This window comes from Oncorhynchus mykiss, chromosome 14 (assembly GCF_013265735.2).
Source record: "Oncorhynchus mykiss isolate Arlee chromosome 14, USDA_OmykA_1.1, whole genome shotgun sequence".
Lineage (NCBI taxonomy): Eukaryota > Metazoa > Chordata > Actinopteri > Salmoniformes > Salmonidae > Oncorhynchus > Oncorhynchus mykiss.
The window spans coordinates 16,592,675-16,615,697 of NC_048578.1; the positions used below are offsets into that span (position 1 = coordinate 16,592,675).

The window sequence follows — 23,023 nt, forward strand, 5'->3', positions numbered from 1 at the left end:
AGTGGTGTAGTACTTAAGGCGGCAGGTAGCCTAGTGGTTAGAGCGTTGGACTAGTAACCGAAAGGTTTCAAGATCGAATTCCCGAGCTGACAAGGTAAAAATCTGTCATTCTGCCCCTGAACAAGGCAGTTAACCCACTGTTCCTAGGCTGTCATTGTTCTTAACTGACTTGCCTAGTTAAATAAAGTTTAAAACACTTGAGTACTACTTTATTCATTTTTGGGGGTATCTGGACTGTACTTTACTATTTATATCTTTGTCAACTTTTACTTTTATTTCACTACATTCCTAAAAAAAAATATGTACTTTTTACTCCCATACATTTTCCCTGACACCCAAAAGAACCAGTAACATTTTGACAGGAGAATGGTCCAATTCACACACTTATCAGGAGAACATCCATGGTCATCCCTACTGCCTGATCTGGCTGACTCACTAAATAAAAATGATTTGTCTGTAAATTATGTCTGAGTGTTGGAGTGTGCCCCTGGCTATCGGTCAATAAAAACATAAGATAATTGTGCCCTCTGGTTTGCTTAATATAAGTCATTTTAAATGATTTATACTTTTACTTGTACTTTTGATACTTAAATACATTTTAGCAATTTCATTTACTTTTGATACTTAAGTATATTTAAAACCAAATACTTTTACACTTTTACTCAAGTAGTATTTTACTGGCTGACTTTCAATTTTACTTGAGTCATTGTCTTATAAGGCATCTTTACTTTTACTCAAGTATGACAATGGAGTACCCCTGGTTATATTCTGCTTTTATGTAACGGAAGATGAACATGAGGTGCTAATTTGATATAGGGAGCCCAGATAGAACATCTGAATATGTTTCAGCATCTTCTAAGGTAGTAAGAAGCTTTTTTCTACCATGGCTTTAAGGCTTCCATCTCCACAGGAGGAGGATGCTCATGAGGGGCATTATGGGGGAGATTTCACTGCAGCATTTGCTGTAATGTTGCGGCTGAGCCGCGGGTGAGCCGCCTGTCCTCTAGAGATCGTTGCCCATGTTCAATGGTCTCCTCAAAGGCTTTACCTGGGCATAGAACAGTAGTACGGCTGCTGATTACCAATAGTGCTGCTGACGCGTCACTACTTTCCCTCACAGGAGAAAAAAATATAAGGGAGCGCTCTAAAAATAACAACAGCTGATGAAGGGGGATGTGCAAAGACGTGATTAGCAGCTTACCATGACAGGTAAATATCTGTATTAGGGTTCAGGATATGCATACTCCTAAGGTATAGTATACATTCAATGACATATTAAGACGTAGGATCTTAATTTGAGCCAGTTTGCTACAGCAGGAAAATAAATCCACAGCAGCAGGAAATGTGAATTATTCTGTGGATTTTAATTAATGGACATTTTTTGTAGGAGTTGAGTCATTTTTAATTACGGAAAAATCAAGTCTGAAGTGTTAAAGTGGAAATTATAAACTTTATAAGCCTTTTTTAACATTGAATAGTCTACAAGTTTCTTGCTGTGCAGGACATTTCGCAATAACAACAGTGATCAAATTAAGGACATTTGAATCCATCATGGAGCATTGTGGTTGTCTTGGTATAGATGTTCCCCCAAAACAAACCAGAGACTGTTATAATTCCAACATCAAAGTTGATTGTTGTTGTAGGATGTTATCAGAGAGAACATTGGGTTTTCCTCTCACATTTGAATTCTGCCATTGCCTTCATCTAAGGGGACCCATGCTCCAATTTTAGTCAGTGACAGCCTTATTAATCTTTTACAGGGCACATCTATTTGAATTTCAGGAAGCAAACTTTATCTGGCAACAAAACAGGAAATGCATAAACCCAGCATTAGTATGGATGTAAAATACAAGGATTACTGTAGGTGCATGTGTGTCATTTTCACTGCTATCGACCTTTTTATGGCATTGAGCCTGTAACAGTGATGCGGAGCCTTCAGTTTCCGGACAAACTCTCTTTGCAGAGTTCTTTTTCTTTTTTAGAAGAAGTATAGAAATACAATTAAACAGTGCTCCGGGTATTCCAGGTTGAATTAATTGCCTTTAACTATCGGTTTTCCCTTTTTATTCTCAGCTTTCGATTTAAATTACAGCCTGATGTATACTGAATTCATAATGAGATGTTTTTGTAACAAAAGGGGGCTTTTTTATGCTTGTGCATGCTTATGTTATAGTTTTGTTTCTACAATGTTCAAATGTTCCGACTGTCACTAAGAATTTGTCACATACTCGTTGACCCCAGACAGCTCAATTTACAACCTATTCCTCTTACTGCACCCTGTATTTAGCATTGAGGCCATAGTGCTTGGGTTAAAGAAGCAAATTGCTCTCTATCATATGTTCATTGCTTTGGAGTCTACACCTAATGCAAATACCATTTCCTAATGAGAGGAACCAAAGGGGGACAAAATGCTGCCCTTTGAATTTAACTATCACCTTTCAAATTATCTTCCCATGTGGAATTCAGTCCCAATGCAATTTGTCTCCACTGAACTAGCTGGTTAGGCCAAAAAAACAGAGATAATCCCATGTAGGAACCCAGATAAGCCCAATGTAAACTACATTACCAAAAGTATGTGGACACCTATTCGTCAAACATCTCATTCCAAAATCATGGACATTAATATGAGGTTGGTCCCCCCTTTGCTGCTATAACAGCCTCCACTCTTCTGGGAAGGCTTTCCACTAGATGTTGGAACATTGCTACAGGGACGTACTTCTATTCACCCACAAGAGCAATAGTGAGGTCGGGCACTGATGTTGGGCGATTAGGCCTGGCTCGCAGGTGTTCTATGGGGTTGAGGTCAGTTGTATTTGACGCACGTGAGAAGTACACTTTGGTTTGATTTGACATATGGATGTCAAGGCTGTGTCATTTTTTTATTTGCTTCCACTGTTAGCATGCATATATTAGTATTTGAAACCTGTGTGAAGACATACACACACACACTTTTGAAAAGCCACCCACTGCTTTTTCCTTTTCTTATAACAAGCAGTGACAACAAGGGTGAAGAGGCAAAAAATAGCAGATTGAAGTTGCTTTTAATCAACTCTGACTATATATATATATATATATACATCTTCCCCCTTAATCGGTGGTGCCAAGTGGAAAATATATATATTTTTCTGTAATAATGTATTTAGTGGCTGTGGCCAATTGTGTACAGTCTATGATTAACTTTTAGTTTTTTGTGGGGCTATGATGCCAAGGATGAATAATCAGGGCAAACGTGACTATCAAAATATGTAATAAGTAATCATAGCGTGAATTTGTGCCGTTTTAGCCCTCTGGACGAATCTACCCTTGCATAACACTGACGTCACCAGGCAACTTACCATATCCAAACATGGGCGGACGACATGGTTCCTTTCTGGCTAGAGAAGATGAGGGACCATTGAAGAGTCAGTCTGAAAGGCACAGAAAGAGAAGGGCAGAATTAGTGTCAGGATATCCTTAATGGTTGAGATGATATGTTAATGGTAGGAGAGCTCAGAGATTTAGCCTGTCAGTTCACTGGACACTAAGTCATCCAAGAGCTTTCCAACAGTGTCTAGCGACTTCTCTCGAGAGCCATTATTTCTTAAAAGATGGAGAATGGGATAAAATACGCTGACTGTAGAGTTTACAATAGAGTGAACTAAAAAACAATAGAGAACTAAATAACACTAGAGTGAACTAAAAAACGGAATGAGAATGAAACAAACAGGCACATTATACATTTTTCTTAGTTTTTTTTCGATTGATTTCCAACCACAAATTAGATAGTGTTGGTTCCATACACTATCGTTGTGCCGAAAGGACATTTTTAAAATGTGACTTGAAGTTACCCAGACCCAAATGTTATTATATGACAGCATAGTCGTGGAACGCCATGCCCTCATTACTGCTAAACTGTTTTGAATATCTGACAGTGATATGGCCATTGATCCCCTCTTTTCGTATTGCACTTGGCAGCTTCGTGCTCTTTTATATTTTCCACCCCAACATAACCACATCTCTTATGTTTCACCATGTTGCATTTGAAATGAAGGGAAAAGACAGAATAGCAAAAGTCTCTCACTGAAAATATAAAAAGGGGAAACTTTTTGACAGTCTCACGGTAAAAATGAGCTCACTTGCACTGTTGCCCGGCAAGTTATGAGCCAGCATAAATGTGTATGCCAGGTAGAGTGATAGAGCAGAGGCTTTCTGACACAAGCCTTTTAATGACGGGGTCTAGTTTTTGATAGCGTCTCCTTACGCCTTTAAAAGGTAGCCTGCAGAGGTTTCAGCCTGCAGACCGGTGGGGTTTTGCACAGGTGGATGGACACACAACTGCTGGCTCCGTCTGGCTCCGTCTGGCCCCACTCTCATCCCCCAGAGAGAGGGATAGACAGAGGGAGGAAGGGATGGATGGATGAGGGGAAGGATGGCGTCTGTAATGGTTGGGGGAAAGGGTGAGCAGCCAGACTAAGACTGTCATAGCGGTGCCCTAGAATTGGGCTTGAGATCTTCACCCTTGACTGACTCTGTCCCCCAGTGGAGAAGGCTCAGAGGAGAGAGGTTGCCCAGATTGTGAGGCATTCATATGGGTGGGGAGAAGGTGGTGGTTCAGGGGGCCCAGTCGGCTGGACTGTGGTGCTTGCAACACCAGGGTTGTGGGATTGATTCCCACCTGGGCGAAATACTGAATCTGTTCTGCAAGTTGCTATGAATTAAAGTGTCTGTCAATTGACCATAATGTTAAGTGTTTCCACTGTTAGCCGTTTCCATTCTAGCTGGACTCTGTCGATGAGGATACTATCTAAATATATGTTCCGTCCACCCACTATAGAGCCAACAGCCAATAAAGAGCATAGCCCAACACAAGTGCTGGTCAATTGAAAAGGATTACTCATTGAAAATACACAGGCTTGCCTCTGTTAGGGCTTAAGTACGTTAGAGAGGGTTGGGAGGAAAATACTGTTATTTTCTAGCTAGCTCCATCGACATTTCAGCCCCAAACAGGTTTTCCCCAAGTGTGCTAGTGGCCGAATGGGCAAATGGAAAATCTCCATGGCGTTGAGTTAAAAGATGGACCCCATGCAGGCCTTTGGGTGAGGAGAGACTCGCAAGATGACTCGCCACTCTCTCTCTGCTATGGCCCACTGCATAGTCTCCTCTGTCCTGGAGCTTTGCAGCGTTTTGCCGTGTCTGGTCCTGCATACCTTACCTCCCTCCCTCCTGTTTCCCTTCTTTCTCTATCTATATTTCACTCCATTGTTCTCTTTGTGTTCTCTTTCGCTCATCAAATCTCATTGTTTCACTCATTCTCTCTCTTCCTCGTTTCAGTGTGAATGTAATTGTGCATTCTCGTTCCACAGATTCAGCCAGACTGCTCGATATAGGATTGCATTGTAGTGCAGTTTTCCGTACTGTAGTTTTGATTGTATTTCAGATTTTCTCTCTATGTGAACTTCTCATAACTGAAGAAGCTTGCATGGCTCAAAGACCCTATGAGCTATGCCAGAGAATAGGTTATTATACTAGATAGGTTCAGATGAATAACATAGTAGTTCTCTATGTTGGAGATTGGATGTTGGGTTGAAAGATTTGTTGCTACAGCAGAAAACACAACGCTCCATAGTCCATTAAAGACGGCTCCTGCAGGTCACCCATAATCAAATCAAACTTTGTTTGTCACATGCGCTGAATACAACAAGTGTAGACCTTACAGTGAAATGCTTACTTACAAGCCCTTAACCAACAGTGTAGTTCAGGAAGAGTTAAGAAAATATTTAGGAAATAAAATAAATAAAAATAAATAAAAGGCATTTAGCTCGTCTTGTAGGCTTGCGTCACTGGGCATCTCATGTCTGGGTTTCCCTTTGTAGTCCTTGAGAAAACAACTGTGTTTGTTTGGCTGCAACGATTTATCGGTTCTACGAGTTATTGGTCATTTATCATTCATAATGCTTATTCATAATGGAGTTTGCTGTGGTGGAGGAGAGAATATGCATAAGAGCTTCACATCACAAGGATATTCACATGCTTCAGACAGTGTGCCTTTGGAGAGGCCATCTCTCAATCATCAGACTGGCTTGTGATGTTTTTGATGCACCCTTGATGTAACCACGGGGCAAAGAGCTAGCCTGACACTACATTTGGCTTTTTCTCATATTGGTTGCATCAAGCTGCCGTGTTTAAAAACAAAATCCCGATAAATAAAAAGTCTATACTAAATTATTGAACTCTATCTCACATGAGCTCCGAGAGCTTTTTGTCGCTGTCTGATAGTCTTGCCCCTAATACCATCTCAGGAGTTCAAGGCCAGTAAAAAGGAATATTATTTATGGAGCTGAAAGCCAGTGTGTCTGAGAAGAGGTAATGTCACTCTTGGGGGACGCAGTCACAACCAGAATGTAAACAAGAGGGCCTCAGTTAGCATTAGCATTACATAGCTCACTGTTTGGAGCAGTCTGTGCATTCTGTCAGACATTACAATGCAGTTTCTGGAAGCCTTGCAGACACAGACATAACAGAATTTGTTGGCCTGTTCTTCTTGCAGGCCCCTTCTGTTTGTGAAGATGTTGAGAGATTGAGGTGCAGTTGAATATTTAGTTGTGTAATATGCAATGTTAAGCATGCAAGGAAATTCAGCTTTGCTACCGTGTACTTTTCTGTGAGCTACAAGATGTCATACATATTGCTTCGGGAGTTAAGTAATCACAGTCGTCATCAAACTTATAATGAGTTGTTCTCAAACAGGAGTCAGCCTCAATTGATTTAGCAGGAAAAAAAACAACTAATTGATATCTCTGCTGTTTTAAAAAAAATTATTAGGAGTGGATTTGTAAACAGTGTCACATTTCCAATGTTTTTCTTTCATGCTTGGCGTCTCAGAAGACAGTATGCAGGCCACAGAAATAGACATTTGGAGTCCAAAAGAACATCAGATTCCCTTAATGCTATAAATGTGGCATCAAGGAAAGGTAAAGATGCTGAGCTTTGCTACACTGACACAGGAAAATGTCTCAAGAGACATTGGTAGAAATGCAGGACGGAGCACATCAACAATGACTCACAGCTTTCCATGTTGCAGCTTTCCATTTCGCTTACATACAGTGGCTTGCAAAATAATTCATCCCCTTGCCATTTTTCCCTTTTGTTGCATGCAACCTGTAATTTTAATGGATTTTTATTTGGATTTCATGAGATGAACATACACAAACCCATACATACATACATAATCCAAATTGGTGAAGTGAAATGAAAGAAATTTGACCAAAAAATCCTGGAAAAGTTGTGCATGCATATGTATTCACCCCCTTTGCTATGAAGCCCCTAAATAAGATCTGGTGCAACCAATTACCTTCAGCTGTCACATAATTAGTTAAACAAAGTCCACCTGTGTGCAATCTAAGTGTCACATGATCTGTCACATGATCTCAGTATGTGCTCTCAAGTTCAGTTTTTTGTCTTATTTCTTGTTTGTCTTACACAAAAAAAATATTTTGCATCTTCAAAGTGGTAGGCATGAGTGTAAATCAAATTATACAAGCCCCCCAATTGATTGTGAGGCTACAAAATAGGAAAAATGCCAAGGGGGTGAATACTTGCACAAGCCACTGTATTGTTTGTGGACTAGCTCTGCGTCAATATCATTCCCCCCAAACTGCTACAAGACAAACTCTCCCAATTGAACATGTCCAGCTCCATCAGTCAGTGGATCACTGACTTCCTGACCAACAGAACGCGACACGTGAAGCTGGGAAAACACTTTTTGGACTCTCTATCCCTCAGCACAGGAGCGCCGCAAGGATGCGTGCTCTCACCTCTACTCTACTCACTCTATATCAATGACCGCACCTCCAACAGTGCTTCTGTCAAAGTACTCAAGATTCCATGTGACACCCCTCTGGTTGGTCTCATCACCGACGGTGATAAGTCCATGTACCGTTGAGAGGTTGCCTGCCTGGTGGTCTTGTGCAGTCGCAAATAACCTAGAACTCAACACATACAAAACCTTGGAGATGGTGGTGGACTTCAGAAATCGTCCACCACCATCTCTCCCCTTGGAGATTGACGGCTCAGCTGTTAGCGCGGCTAAAGCATGCAGAATCCTGGGACCATCATCTCCCATATCCTCAAGCACTAACGGGCGCCAGGTAGCATGAAGGGTAGGAGCGTTTATTCTGACATAACTGGTCCTCTCACTTGAACAAAGTAGGTTTTAGCACTCCTATTTGTGTTACATAGTTTAGTAACTTTTATAGGAGAGTAACAGTAAACCACAATGACAACACACTGCAAAACAACTTGAGATGTGTGTTATGTATTCTATGTTTTATAATTCATAAAACGCAGCCTTTAAAAGACATGTGCAGTTTATGTATTTCCACATGGACACACTGAAGTATACATTAGTGCTACAGTTTGTCAGCTAAAATCAGCAAGCAATATTTCATCAATAAAGCAAGACAATTAGGCCTAGTTGACACATGTACTGTACTGTTGCTAATGTGTTTTGCTTTTAACAAACTGTTCTCACGGGCCATTCCTATACCTTTTACACTGACAGTTATGCAACCATCCATGTGCGTCTTTACAATTCCATTTGGAGGATATTTATCATTATTTGTCATTATCCTGTTGAAAAACAAATCAATGTCCCACTAAGCTCAAACCAGATGGGATGGCGTGTCACTGCAGAATGCTGTGGTAGCCGTGCTGGTTAAGTGTGCATTGAATTCTAAATAAATCACAGACAGTGTCATCAGCAAAACATCCCCACACCATAACACCTCCTCTTCCATGCTTTATGATGGGAATACACATGCAGAGATCATCTGTTCACCTACACCACGTCTCACAAAGACACGACTGGTTGGAACCAAAAATCACAAATGTGGACTCCATATCAAAGGACACATTTCCACCCGTCTGATGTCCATTGCTCGTGTTTCTTGGCCATAGCAAGTCTCTTCTGCTTATTGAGGTCCTTAAGTAGTGGTTTCTTTGCAGCAATTCGACCATGACGGTCTCCTCTGAACAGTTGATGTTGAGATGTCTGTTACTTGAACTCTGTAAAGAATTTATTTGGGCTGCAATTTCTGAGGCTGGTAACTCTAATGAACTTTTCCTCTACAGCAGGGCCAGGGCCATGAGAGCCAGTTTCATCATACTGCTTGATGGTTTTTGCGACTGCACTTGAAGAAACTTTAAAAGTTCTTGAAAGTTTCTGGATTGACTGACCATCATGTCTTAAAGTAATGATGAACTGTCGTTTCTCTTTGCTGATCTTAGCTGTTCTTGCCATAATATGGACTTTGTCTTTTACCAAATAGGGCTATCTTCTGTATACCGCCCCTACCTTGTCACAACACAACTGATTGGCTCGAATGCATTAAGAAAGAAAGAAAGCACATATGTTAATTGAAATGCATTCCAGGTGAGGACCTCATGAAGCTGGTTGAGAGAATGCCAAGTGTGTGCAAAGCTGTCATCAAGGCAAATGGTGGATATTTGAAGAATCTCAAATATAAAATATATTTTGATTTTACAGTTTTTTGTCATTACTTTATTCCATATGTGTTATTTCATAGTTTGGATGTGTTTACAATTATTCTACAATGTAGAAAATAGTAAATATAAAGAAAAACCCTTGAATAAGTAGATGTACATTACCGGTCAAAAGTTTAGAACAATAATGTATAACAAAAACCTGATGTTTTAGCTGAGGTTTGTGTAAAAAAATACATTATGATTTCTTCCCACTCATTTTCAATGAGGCAACCATAAAATTTTGAGTGATTCATGCTAAATGATTTCACCCTTGCACCCTCTCTCAAGTGTGGAAGGAGATCAACGGCAAAAATAACTATTATAATGATGGCATTGACACAACCCCCTTAAGTGAGTATCAATGAGAGGAAGGCTTTCTCCGTCTACTTCGATGGGCTCATCCATGATTCTCTTTACATGCTAATGTACGAAGCCACTGGACCGAGAAGTGGAGCCATTTGCAATGTTTGCAATTAAAAAAAAACATTTTCTTTACTCGCCGTGAAAGGTAGTATGTATTGAAATGACTGAGGCATCCATAGATTCGCTGAGCTATGATGTTTGCGAAGAACTGAAGACGAGAGGCAATATTGCCATCAACATATTAATACACAACAGATCTGTGGAGCTGTTCAAGCATTAAGTCCAATCAGAGGCATCGTATACCACCACGCCGGTGCCCTAAATGACTCCATTCCTTATTTGCTGCTGTGAGGTTCTGTCATTTTAATTAGTTTTGTTGGACTTGCAGACTTTGTTTTTCCCTTATGAAGTATTATTAAGCCCAGGCAATCCATCATTCTCACCAGCAATGCCTTTTATCCATGATGAGTACAGCAGAATATTTCTCAAATATGATGTGGAGTCAGTTCATTTCATAATGAAGTTTGCATTTGACTCATTGATGACACGTGTGGGTTACAATGTAAAACACAAATGCTGGATGGTGTTTCATGTAGACAAGGAGACAAATAGATAAGGCACTGAGTAAATCTTGTTGTTTACAATGACAACGGGCACTATTTATGAAGTAAAGTCTCATAACTTTGCCTATGTATGCCTATTAAATCATTTAATGCATACCGCATATGGGGTATACCAACATGAATAAGCTTAGCCCACTTAAATTGATAAATGCAACAACAATAACTGTTTTTTTTTCAAATGACACATTGAGACACTCAGAACGCATCGGAAGGTGAGCATATATAATCTAGAATTAAATAAATTATAAAACTAAGGCATTTTAAAGATGCTTTTTGTATGTTACCTTTAACGTTTGGCAAAAATGCCCACTTTACTCATGTGTTTGTGTCCCAAACTTTACCACAACTGTAATTTGTCAACCAGAGGACATAGTCACATTTTGATGTGACATCACTGGATATGGGGTTTTATACCAGCCATAAATCAATGCTCTGAAAGGGGAAAACAAAGGAAATAAACTCGTAAATCATTTTGGCGAACCAGCATCAATACATTTTACAACTCCTGTCTCCTCCATTCAACATCTATATACATAACATACCCACTGTTCGTTCCCATCTCAAACATCAGCATATTTCAATCTAAGCCTACCTATCAGTTGAATACGTTTTACTGTACCTCATATCACAAGTTAAGGACCACCACAGTTGCATTGTGAAAATCTTGAGTATGAGACTAAAGAGTGTAGTATTAATACATTTAATTCAGTCCACTGTTCAGCACCTCATACATAAACAATCAAAACCTCACTACAAACCATTGTGTTCTGGATGTTTATGTTTCTTCTATCTTCAACTCAGGCCACTATTCAGTACCTCATAGGTACCTATAACTAGGATCTATATCTTAGCCTTAATGTTGTCTTTTGTTGTATCTTATCATACAGGAGAAGTGTGTTTGTGAATAATTGAAGGACCAGGCCATTTCCTATGCATGTGAGCAGGGTATTTTCAGGGGTACAGTGGGGAGAAGTCAATGGGGCCATATCCTAGAACAGATTGCGCTGAGTATACCGCGTACCGAGCTATCTGCCAGCATAAGCACATTCAATAGTTAGTGGCATGGCTGTTGGCCTCATTTTCCTTTGATAAAAACTGGCTTTTGTTTTCCTCGATCAGAACAAAGTAAAGTGCTTAAATCAAAAGCTTTTTTAAGGCCATTATTCATTATAATCCTGTCGGAAGTCATTCTTTTAAGAGGAATCGATTTCAATTGGAAGTAAATGTATTTAATTATAAGATATGAAGTGTGAGGCTAGGATTTTAATATGTAGTATTCACCTAAAGGTTATATAATAATATAATTTATAACAGTTCTCTTCTTCGCGAATACCATCAACATGGATCAAACATCTACCAATTATTTGTTCATTAGCATACGGTTTAGGAGCTAATGAACTATTAATAAGTGTAATTTGACTGGTCAATGCCATTAATTGGATTAACTTCTCTTCTTTTTGCTTTAGGATAGGCCATAGAGATGGTTAGAGGACTTTTCATTGGATCTGTCGGATTATGGAATCTGTGAGCGCCCAGGCAGTGCCACTAAGGCCATCTCCATTTTGAGGAAGTACATTTTCTTCTTCAACTACTTGTATGAGTTGGCAAACAAACTGAAAGGTTGCACACTGCTACCTGGAGTGTGTTGTTTGAACAGGTATAAAGCAAAGGTTGGATATTTATTGCCACCTGCCGTTTTGGAATGCTTACTTACAAGTATAATTCATTGGCTGATCCCTCCTGACGACCTGGATGTAATTATGTGATCCTTAATTAACCCACAGGCAGTCCCACCCAGTTGACTACTTCAAAATGGTGAAAGTCCTCAAGGGTGCTGCCAAAACTTAAATGGATTTTTTGGGCCCTAGAGCCCTCTATCATTCTCTATAGGATAGGCCTATAGCCAGGGATCTGTAAGTCAATGAGATTCGAATGCCAAACAAAAGTTTCTTTAGGGCACTGTCAATACTGAAACTACGATGAAGAGAAGAACACCATAAGACTGCATTGACATCTTATGAATATCCTGATATGTTTTTTCCCATAACTTGGCATGCATTAAGCTTACAATCCTAAGGGCAAATCCATAATGGTGTTGACAGGATATGATCAAGTCGAGAATACATTGTCAGTCACAGTTGTAAGGGAAGCGTTAGGGATTCATGTTACATGAGATAAGTAATACATTGCACGCTGTATAGCATGACTGATAAGACTTCAACACGATATTGATGTTGAAGTTCGGCAGACTGGCGGTAACACTTTATCTCGGAACCTGTTTCCACCATAACACCTTTAACACATTTTACCATCATAGGAGTATGTTTGTGCTGTAAGTTTGCCACAGCATCATAGGAGGATTGTGCTGTTATTTTACTCCAGCATCATAGAAGGATGTTTGAGCTGTCATTTTACCACAGTATCATAAGAGGATGTTTGTGCTGTCATTTTACCACAGTATCATAAGAGGATGTTTGTGCTGTCATCTTACCACAGTATCATAAGAGGATGTTTGAGCTGTCATTTTACCACAGTATCATAAGAGGATGTTTGTGCTGTCATTTTACCACAGCATGGGAGGAGAATGTTTATGCTGTCATTTTATCACTGCATCATAGGAGGATGTTTGTGCTGTTATTTTATCACAGAATCATAGGAGGATGTCTGTGCTGTAATTTTCTCACACTACATGTGTTGCAATGTGTGTTTTGAATCTCAAAGAAACACATTCTGAAATGTCACACTGTAACAGATTAAGAGTCACATCACCACTTCCAACTTGAAAAAGTCAGTGTCATGAGGTCATATCTGATAAAGGAATAATCCATGATCCATGAACAATCCCTTTTCAACCAGCTTCAGTATATACAGTATATACCAGTATATACTGCTATCATACTCAGCCCTGCTGTATTCACACTCAGCCCTGCTGTATTCACTGACCCAAACAAAGTGCAGTCCCTGTGTTAGCTGCAAACAGGTAGCAATGAAATACATGCGTGCTCTGAAAGACCCCTGCGCAATACATGTTCATGAATGAAACATTAACTTTATACGGCAGCCTGGTCTCATAGACTGGACACAAAATAGTAAATGTATATCCGGGAGACTTAAGTGAGTATGATATGTTATGTTTGATATGGTTACAGACAGAATAAAGTTTCATCATGGACAACTTTACATGTTTTGCTAATTAGCAACTTTGCAACTACTTACTACTTTTTAGGTACTTTGAAATGACTTGGTATGTTAGCTAACCCTTCCCCTAAACCTAACCTTAACCCTTTAACCTAACACCTAGCTAATGTTAGCATTAGCTAACGTTAGCCACAACAAATTGGAATTCGTAATATATCATACGTTTTGGATATTCATAACATATTGTATGAAATGGATGATGGACATCCACAAATTAATACATACAAACATACCATACTAATTTAAGAGTTGCAGATTTACATTTACTATGTTATGTCTACCCCTGAGTCTAGGTTGTATGCAGTGGTGCATTCCAAACTATAGAACACTGCAGCTGTTCATTTGCCTACGTTCCCCTTTTACTTCCACCCAGCGGTCCGAGTGACCATTACATGAAATAACGTAAAGAGGACTGTCGAGGACCATGGTTGAGGCGTGTGCTGAGCCTGTATTTTTATATGTCCTATTGGGTCATAGTGCATTAAGAGGACCAAGTCCATGTAGGATCCTGTAAAAGCTTCATGAGTTTAACCTTGATGTAGGCCATATGTAGAGCAAAAACACTGGAACCACAATGTACATTTCCAACTCTGCAAAAACTGGTTCAATCAATGTTGCTTCCACATAATTTCAACACAAAATGACATTGAGCCTCCCAGGTGGCGCAGTGGTCTAGGGCTGTGCATCGTAGCGCTAGCTGTGCCACCAGAGGCCTTGGGTTCGCAGCCGTCCGCAACTGGGAGGTCCGTGGGGCGATGCACAATTGGCCTAGCGTCGTCCGGGTTAGGGAGGGTTTGGCCGGTAGGGATATCCTTGTCTCATCGCGCACCAGCGACTCCTGTGGCGGGCCGGGTGCAGTGCATGCTAACCAAGTTCGCCAGGTGCGCGGTGTTTGATCCGGCACATTGGTGCGGCTGGCTTCCAGATTGGATGCGCACTGTGTTAAGAAGCAGTGCGGCTTGGTTGGGTTGTGTTTTGGAGGACGCATGACTTTCGACCTTCGTCTCTCCCGAGACCGTACGTGAGTTGTAGCGATGAGACAAGATAGTAACTACTAATAATTGGATACTATGAAATTTGGGTAAAAATTCAATAAAAAAAAAAATAATGACATTGAATGAACTGAAAGTCAACGTAAATTTTACCGAACTTTAAACCAAACGTAAAATATTTTGTTGATTTCACGTTGACAACTCACGTTGAAATGACGTCTGTGCTCAGTGGGACATTAGTTTTTTTGTGCAAGCGCAGGTTAAGTACTGTGAAGGAACTGTTCTGTACAAACACTACAGTATACAGTATGCAGACTGCTCAGACAGAAACAAAGTACTACTTGGGAATTACGTTGACTCCATAAAGGAATTTGGTGTGGTGTGATGTGAAACATTCATATTAAAAGTTACGGTGCCGTTTCAGATTCAGCATGTAAGTATGTTGAAACCAGAAAGTTCTGGTGTTGCCATCCCTGGTTAATGTTTGCACAGTAATTAATGACAGCATAGCAAAGTTACCATTGCTCTCCTCGTTTAGCAATGCCTTGCATGAAACCACATAAATAGCAAAGAGTAATGCGAGCAAATTTACTTAAGTTGTTATTCAGGGGGAAACTATATTTTGCCTTTTTCCCTTCATACATTTCCACCATGCGCCTTATCTCCTTTCTGCAGTGTTTGCCATTTCTATTCTTCCAATGTCATGCTACAATTCATCCACAATCTGCCTCTGTTGTGCACAACAAATCACCATTCCCCTCTTTTTGTCTTTGTGACCACAAAATGTCTGTTTCTTATTCAGGCTCTGAAGCCCTTCACCACATTGTCCTCTCCCAGCCATTCTCTCCCCTCCGTCTGCCCCCTGTTATTTATGGAATGCAAAACTACAGAGGCAGGGAGAATGAACCTGGTGCTACGCACGTAGTAAACCGCCCAGGCGGGCACTGCCAAGGGAAGATTGTGTACAGCCCATGTCACCAACAGGAGCCTTCTGCCACCCTACCACCCCCTACCAACTTGCCCTTAACCCTCCAGCAGTACTAACAATGTTTATATGTGGGGACAAAAGGTTATAGGAGGAAAGAGTGAAGGAGGCAAAGATGGCTCCCATATTGGCATGTTGATCCATTCACCATCACCTTAGACCTTGTAAGTAATCTCCCAGCGCTCGTTCATGTACGGACACATTTGAGCAAGGTGTGGGGCAAAATAAAATACAGGTAAACGTAACTGGAGTCATTTGTCAAGACACATTGCAGTGGGGCGGTGTGATCGTCAAAAGATCGTCAAAAGGGGTATGTGTCGTCTTCCCTCTCATTGATTAAACAACAATTGAAAAATTAAATAAAAGGATTACTGGCTTCTGCGGGGGACTGATTTCTCATTATTTTTCAAATCCCTTCCACAAGATCCAATACTGAAATAATATTCTGCCTGTCTTCCATTTAGAACCCCCTTCACTGTGTTTTGATTTATAATTAATTTTGTCAGGTTGAAATGTGCATCTTTCATGATCTAGTATTTTTTAAGCATCCACAAAGAGTTTTTGCTGCATGCTTCGCACCCGTCCCCCAAAGAGCAGCTTACCGCAGTCTAGGCTGAGAAATCCAAGCAGAGTGGACTCCATTTCCTGTCCCTTCGCTATCCTGAGGTAGCTGTCAAACTGTTAGCCTTGTTACTATGCTGCTCCCATGTACCCAGGTGCAATCCATTATAACGGAGGCGAGCTAATGCTCTATGGAAGCCTGTCCTGGCATCCTACCATTGATTTGCTGCAGGTGTAGGGTGACTGTGTTGTGAAACCAAGGAGAGAGTTGCCTGTCTTCCAAGGTCAGGAGAGCTGAAATCAGGATATAACCCTCCCCAGCTGGGTAGAGTCCAGGATATAACCCTCCCTAGCTGGTTAGAGTCCAGAATATAACCTTCCCCAGCTGGGTAGAGTCCAGGATATAACCCTCCCCAGCTGGGTAGAGACCAGGATATAACCCTCCCCAGCTGGGTAGAGACCAGGATATAACCCTCCCAGCTGGTTAGAGTCCAGGATATAACCCTCCCCAGCTGGGTAGAGACCAGGATATAACCCTCCCAGCTGGGTAGAGAATAGGATATAACCCTCCCCAGCTGGGTAGAGACCAGGATATAACCCTCCCCAGCTGGGTAGAGACCAGGATATAAACCTCCCCAACTGTGTAGAGTCCAGGATATAACCCTCCCCAGCTGGGTAGAGACCAGGATATAACCCTCCCAGCTGGGTAGAGACTAGGATATAACCCTCCCCAGCTGGGTAGAGACAAGGATATAACCCTCCCAGCTGGTTAGAGTCCAGAATATAACCTTCCCCAGCTGGGTAGAGTCCAGGATATAACCCTCCCCAGCTGGGTAGAGACCAGGATATAACCCTCCCAGCTGGGTAGAGACTAGGATATAACCCTCCCCAGCTGGGTAGAGACCAGGATATAACCCTCCCCAGCTGGGTAGAGACCAGGATATAAACCTCCCCAACTGTGTAGAGTCCAGGACATAACCCTCCCCAGCTGGGTAGAGTCCAGAATATAACCCTCCTCAGCTGGGTAGAGACCAGGATATAACCCTCCCAGCTGGTTAGGGTCCAGAATATAACCCTCCCCTGCTGTGTAGAGTCCAGGATATAACCCTCCCAGCTGGGTAGAGACCAGGATATAACCCTCCCAGATGGTTAGAGTCCAGAATATAACCCTCCCCAGCTGGGTATAGTCCAGGATATAACCCTCCCCAGCTGGGTAGAGACCAGGATATAACCCTCCCAGCTGGTTAGAGTCCAGAATATAACTATCCCCAGCTGGGTAGAGAGCAGGATATAACCCTCCCCAGCTGGGTAGAGACCAGGATATGACCCTCCCCAGCTGGGTAGAGACCAGGATATAACCCGCCCCAGCTGGGTAGAGAGCAGGATATAACCCTCCCTAGCTGGGTAGAGAGCAGGATATGACCCTCCCTAGCTGGGTAATGAGCAGGATAAAACCCTCCCCAGCTGGGTAGAGACCAGGATATAACCCTCCCCAGCTGGGTAGAGAGCAGGATATAACCCTCCCTAGCTGGGTAGAGAGCAGGATATGACCCTCGCTAGCTGGGTAATGAGCAGGATAAAACCCTCCCCAGCTGGGTAGAGACCAGGAAATAACCCTCCCCAGCTGGGTAGAGACCAGGATATAACCTTCCCCAACTGGGTAGAGAAAAGGATATAACCCTCCCCAGCTGGGTAGAGAACAGGATATAACCCTCCCTAGCTGGGTAGAGGTCAGGATATATCCCTCTCCAGTTGGTTAGAAACTAAGATATAACTCTACTCAACCGGGTAGAGTCCAGGATATAACCCTTCCCAGCTGGGTAGAGAACATGATATAACCCACCCCAACTGGGTAGAAACCGGGATATAACCCTCCCCAGCTTGGTAGAGAGCAGGATATAACCCTCCCCAACTGGGTAGAGAGCTGGATATAACCCTCCCCAACTGGGTAGAGACCAGGATATAACCATCCCCAACTGGGTAGAGACCAGGATATAACCCTCACCAACTGGGTAGAAACCGGGATATAACCCTCCCCAACTGGGTAGAGACCAGGATATAACCCTCCCCAACTGGGTAGAAACTGGGATATAAGCCTCCCCAGCTGGGTAGAGAGAAGGATATAACCCTCCCCAGCTGGGTAGAGACCAGGATATAACCCTCCCCAGCTGGGTAGAGACCAGGATATAACCCGCCCCAGCTGGGTAGAGAGCAGGATATAACCCTCCCTAGCTGGGTAGAGAGCAGGATATGACCCTCCCTAGCTGGGTAATGAGCAGGATAAAACCCTCCCCAGCTGGGTAGAGACCAGGATATAACCCTCCCCAGCTGGGTAGAGAGCAGGATATAACCCTCCCTAGCTGGGTAGAGAGCAGGATATGACCCTCGCTAGCTGGGTAATGAGCAGGATAAAACCCTCCCCAGCTGGGTAGAGACCAGGAAATAACCCTCCCCAGCTGGGTAGAGACCAGGATATAACCCTCCCAGCTGGTTAGAGTCCAGAATATAACCCTCCCCAGCTGGGTAGAGTCCAGGATATAACCCTCCCCAGCTGGGTAGAGACCAGGATATAACCCTCCCAGCAGGTTAGGGTCCAGAATACAACCCTCCCCTGCTGTGTAGAGTCCAGGATATAACCCTCCCAGCTGGGTAGAGACCAGGATATAACCCTCCCAGATGGTTACAGTCCAGAATATAACCCTCCCCAGCTGGTTAGCGTCCAGGATATAACCCTCCCCAGCTGGGTAGAGACCAGGATATAACCCTCCCAGCTGGTTAGAGTCCAGAATATAACCCTCCCCAGCTGGGAAGAGACCAGGATATAACCTTCCCCAACTGGGTAGAGAAAAGGATATAACCCTCCCCAGCTGGGTAGAGAACAGGATATAACCCTCCCCAGCTGGGTAGAGGTCAGGATATATCCCTCTCCAGTTGGCTAGAAACTAAGATATAACTCTACTCAACCGGGTAGAGTCCAGGATATAACCCTTCCCAGCTGGGTAGAGAACATGATATAACCCTCCCCAACTGGGTAGAAACCGGGATATAACCCTCCCCAGCTGGGTAGAGAACAGGATATACCCTCCCCAACTGGTTAGAGAGCTGGATATAACCCTCCCCAACTGGGTAGAGACCAGGATATAACCATCCCCAACTGGGTAGAGACCAGGATATAACCCTCCCCAACTGGGTAGAAACTGGGATATAAGCCTCCTCAGCTGGGTTGAGAGCAGAAAATAACCCTCCCCAGCTGGTTAGAGAGCAGGATATAACCCTCCCCAGCTGGGTAGAGAACAGGATATAACCCTCTCCAGCTGGGTAGAGGCCAGGATATATCCCTCTCCAGCTGGGTAGAGGACAGGATATATCCCTCCCAAGCTGGGTAGAGGCCAGGATATAACCCTCCAAGATATAACCGTCCCTAGCTGGGTAGAGACCAGGATATAACCCTCCCCAGCTGGGTAGAGACGAGGGTATAACCCTCCCAAGCTGGGTAGAGAGCAGGATATAACCCTCCCTAGCTGGGTAGAGAGCAGGATATGACCCTCCCTAGCTGGGTAATGAGCAGGATAAAACCCTCCCCAGCTGGGTAGAGACCAGGATATAACCCTCCCCAGCTGGGTAGAGAGCAGGATATAACACCCCCTAGCTGGGTAATGAGCAGGATATAACCCTCCCCAGCTGGGTAGAGAGCAGGATATAACCCTCCCTTGCTGGGTAAAGAACAGGATATAACCCTCCCCAGCTGGGTAAAGAACAGGTTATAACCCTCTCCAGCTGGGTAGAGAACAGGATATAACCCTCCCCTGCTGGGTAGAGAACAGGATATAACCCTCCCTAGCTGGGTAGAGACCAGGATATAACCCTCCCCAGCTGGGAAGAAACCAGGATATAACCCTCCTAGCTGGGTAGAGACCAGGATATAACCCTCCCTAGCTGGGTAGAGACCAGGATATAACCCTCCCCAGCTGGGTAGAGAGCAGGATATAACCCTCCCCAGCTGGGTAGAGACCAGGATATAACCCTACCCAACTGGGTAGAGAACAGGATATAACCCTCTCCAGCTGGGTAGAGAACAGGATATAACCCTCCCCAGCTGGGTAGAAAACAGGATATAACCCTCCCTAGCTGGGTAGAGACCAGGATATAACCCTCCCCAGCTGGGAAGAAACCAGGATATAACCCTCCCCAGCTGGGTAGAGAACAGGATATAACCCTCCAAAACTGGGTAGAGACCAGGATATAACCCTCCCCAACTGGGTGGAGACCAGGATATAACCCTCCCTAGCTGGGTAGAGTCCAGGATATAACCCTCCCTAGCTGGGTAGAGTCCATGATATAACCCTCCCTAGCTGGGTAGAGTCCAGGATATAACCCTCCCTAGCTGGGTAGAGTCCAGGATATAACCCTCCCCAGCTGGGTAGAGACCAGAATATAACCCTCCCCAGCTGGGTAGAGACCAGGATATAACCCTCCCCAACTGGGTAGAGAACAGGATATAACCCTCCCCAGCTGGGTAGAGAACAGGATATAACCCTCCCCAGCTGGGTATAGAACAGTATATAACCCTCCCTAGCTGGGTAGAGACCAGGATATAACCCTCCCCAGCTGGGTAGAAACCAGGATATAACCCTCCCCAGCTGGGTAGAGAAGAGGATATAACCCTCCACAACTGGGTAGAGACCAGGATATAACCCTCCCCAACTGGGTAGAGACCAGGATATAACCATCCCCAACTGGGTAGAGACCAGGATATAACCCTTCCCAGCTGGGTAGAGAACATGATATAACCCACCCCAACTGGGTAGAAACCGGGATATAACCCTCCCCAGCTGGGTAGAGAGCAGGATATAACCCTCCCCAACTGGGTAGAGAGCTGGATATAACCCTCCCCAACTGGGTAGAGACCAGGATATAACCATCCCCAACTGGGTAGAGACCAGGATATAACCCTCACCAACTGGGTAGAAACCGGGATATAACCCTCCCCAACTGGGTAGAGACCAGGATATAACCCTCCCCAACTGGGTAGAAACTGGGATATAAGCCTCCCCAGCTGGGTAGAGAGAAGGATATAACCCTCCCCAGCTGGGTAGAGACCAGGATATAACCCTCCCCAGCTGGGTAGAGACCAGGATATAACCCGCCCCAGCTGGGTAGAGAGCAGGATATAACCCTCCCTAGCTGGGTAGAGAGCAGGATATGACCCTCCCTAGCTGGGTAATGAGCAGGATAAAACCCTCCCCAGCTGGGTAGAGACCAGGATATAACCCTCCCCAGCTGGGTAGAGAGCAGGATATAACCCTCCCTAGCTGGGTAGAGAGCAGGATATGACCCTCGCTAGCTGGGTAATGAGCAGGATAAAACCCTCCCCAGCTGGGTAGAGACCAGGAAATAACCCTCCCCAGCTGGGTAGAGACCAGGATATAACCCTCCCAGCTGGTTAGAGTCCAGAATATAACCCTCCCCAGCTGGGTAGAGTCCAGGATATAACCCTCCCCAGCTGGGTAGAGACCAGGATATAACCCTCCCAGCAGGTTAGGGTCCAGAATACAACCCTCCCCTGCTGTGTAGAGTCCAGGATATAACCCTCCCAGCTGGGTAGAGACCAGGATATAACCCTCCCAGATGGTTACAGTCCAGAATATAACCCTCCCCAGCTGGTTAGCGTCCAGGATATAACCCTCCCCAGCTGGGTAGAGACCAGGATATAACCCTCCCAGCTGGTTAGAGTCCAGAATATAACCCTCCCCAGCTGGGAAGAGACCAGGATATAACCTTCCCCAACTGGGTAGAGAAAAGGATATAACCCTCCCCAGCTGGGTAGAGAACAGGATATAACCCTCCCCAGCTGGGTAGAGGTCAGGATATATCCCTCTCCAGTTGGCTAGAAACTAAGATATAACTCTACTCAACCGGGAAGAGTCCAGGATATAACCCTTCCCAGCTGGGTAGAGAACATGATATAACCCTCCCCAACTGGGTAGAAACCGGGATATAACCCTCCCCAGCTGGGTAGAGAACAGGATATACCCTCCCCAACTGGTTAGAGAGCTGGATATAACCCTCCCCAACTGGGTAGAGACCAGGATATAACCATCCCCAACTGGGTAGAGACCAGGATATAACCCTCCCCAACTGGGTAGAAACTGGGATATAAGCCTCCTCAGCTGGGTTGAGAGCAGAAAATAACCCTCCCCAGCTGGTTAGAGAGCAGGATATAACCCTCCCCAGCTGGGTAGAGAACAGGATATAACCCTCTCCAGCTGGGTAGAGGCCAGGATATATCCCTCTCCAGCTGGGTAGAGGACAGGATATATCCCTCCCAAGCTGGGTAGAGGCCAGGATATAACCCTCCAAGATATAACCGTCCCTAGCTGGGTAGAGACCAGGATATAACCCTCCCCAGCTGGGTAGAGACGAGGGTATAACCCTCCCCAGCTGGGTAGAGAGCAGGATATAACCCTCCCTAGCTGGGTAGAGAGCAGGATATGACCCTCCCTAGCTGGGTAATGAGCAGGATAAAACCCTCCCCAGCTGGGTAGAGACCAGGATATAACCCTCCCCAGCTGGGTAGAGACCAGGATATAACACCCCCTAGCTGGGTAATGAGCAGGATATAACCCTCCCCAGCTGGGTAGAGAGCAGGATATAACCCTCCCTAGCTGGGTAAAGAACAGGATATAACCCTCCCCAGCTGGGTAAAGAACAGGTTATAACCCTCTCCAGCTGGGTAGAGAACAGGATATAACCCTCCCCTGCTGGGTAGAGAACAGGAT

General features: G+C 43.9%; 1 protein-coding gene across 2 annotated transcripts in view; it reads right to left on the minus strand.

Moving 5' to 3' along the window:
* The window catches only part of LOC110488917 (leucine-rich repeat and immunoglobulin-like domain-containing nogo receptor-interacting protein 2), a 318,223-nt gene that overhangs the window by 240,924 nt on the left and 54,276 nt on the right, over positions 1-23,023 (minus strand). For both annotated transcript variants that reach the window (XM_021561383.2, XM_021561382.2), the window contains exon 2: positions 3,336-3,407. The gene's annotated coding sequence lies outside the window, so the exon portion shown is untranslated. The remainder of the gene's footprint in view (positions 1-3,335; positions 3,408-23,023) is intronic.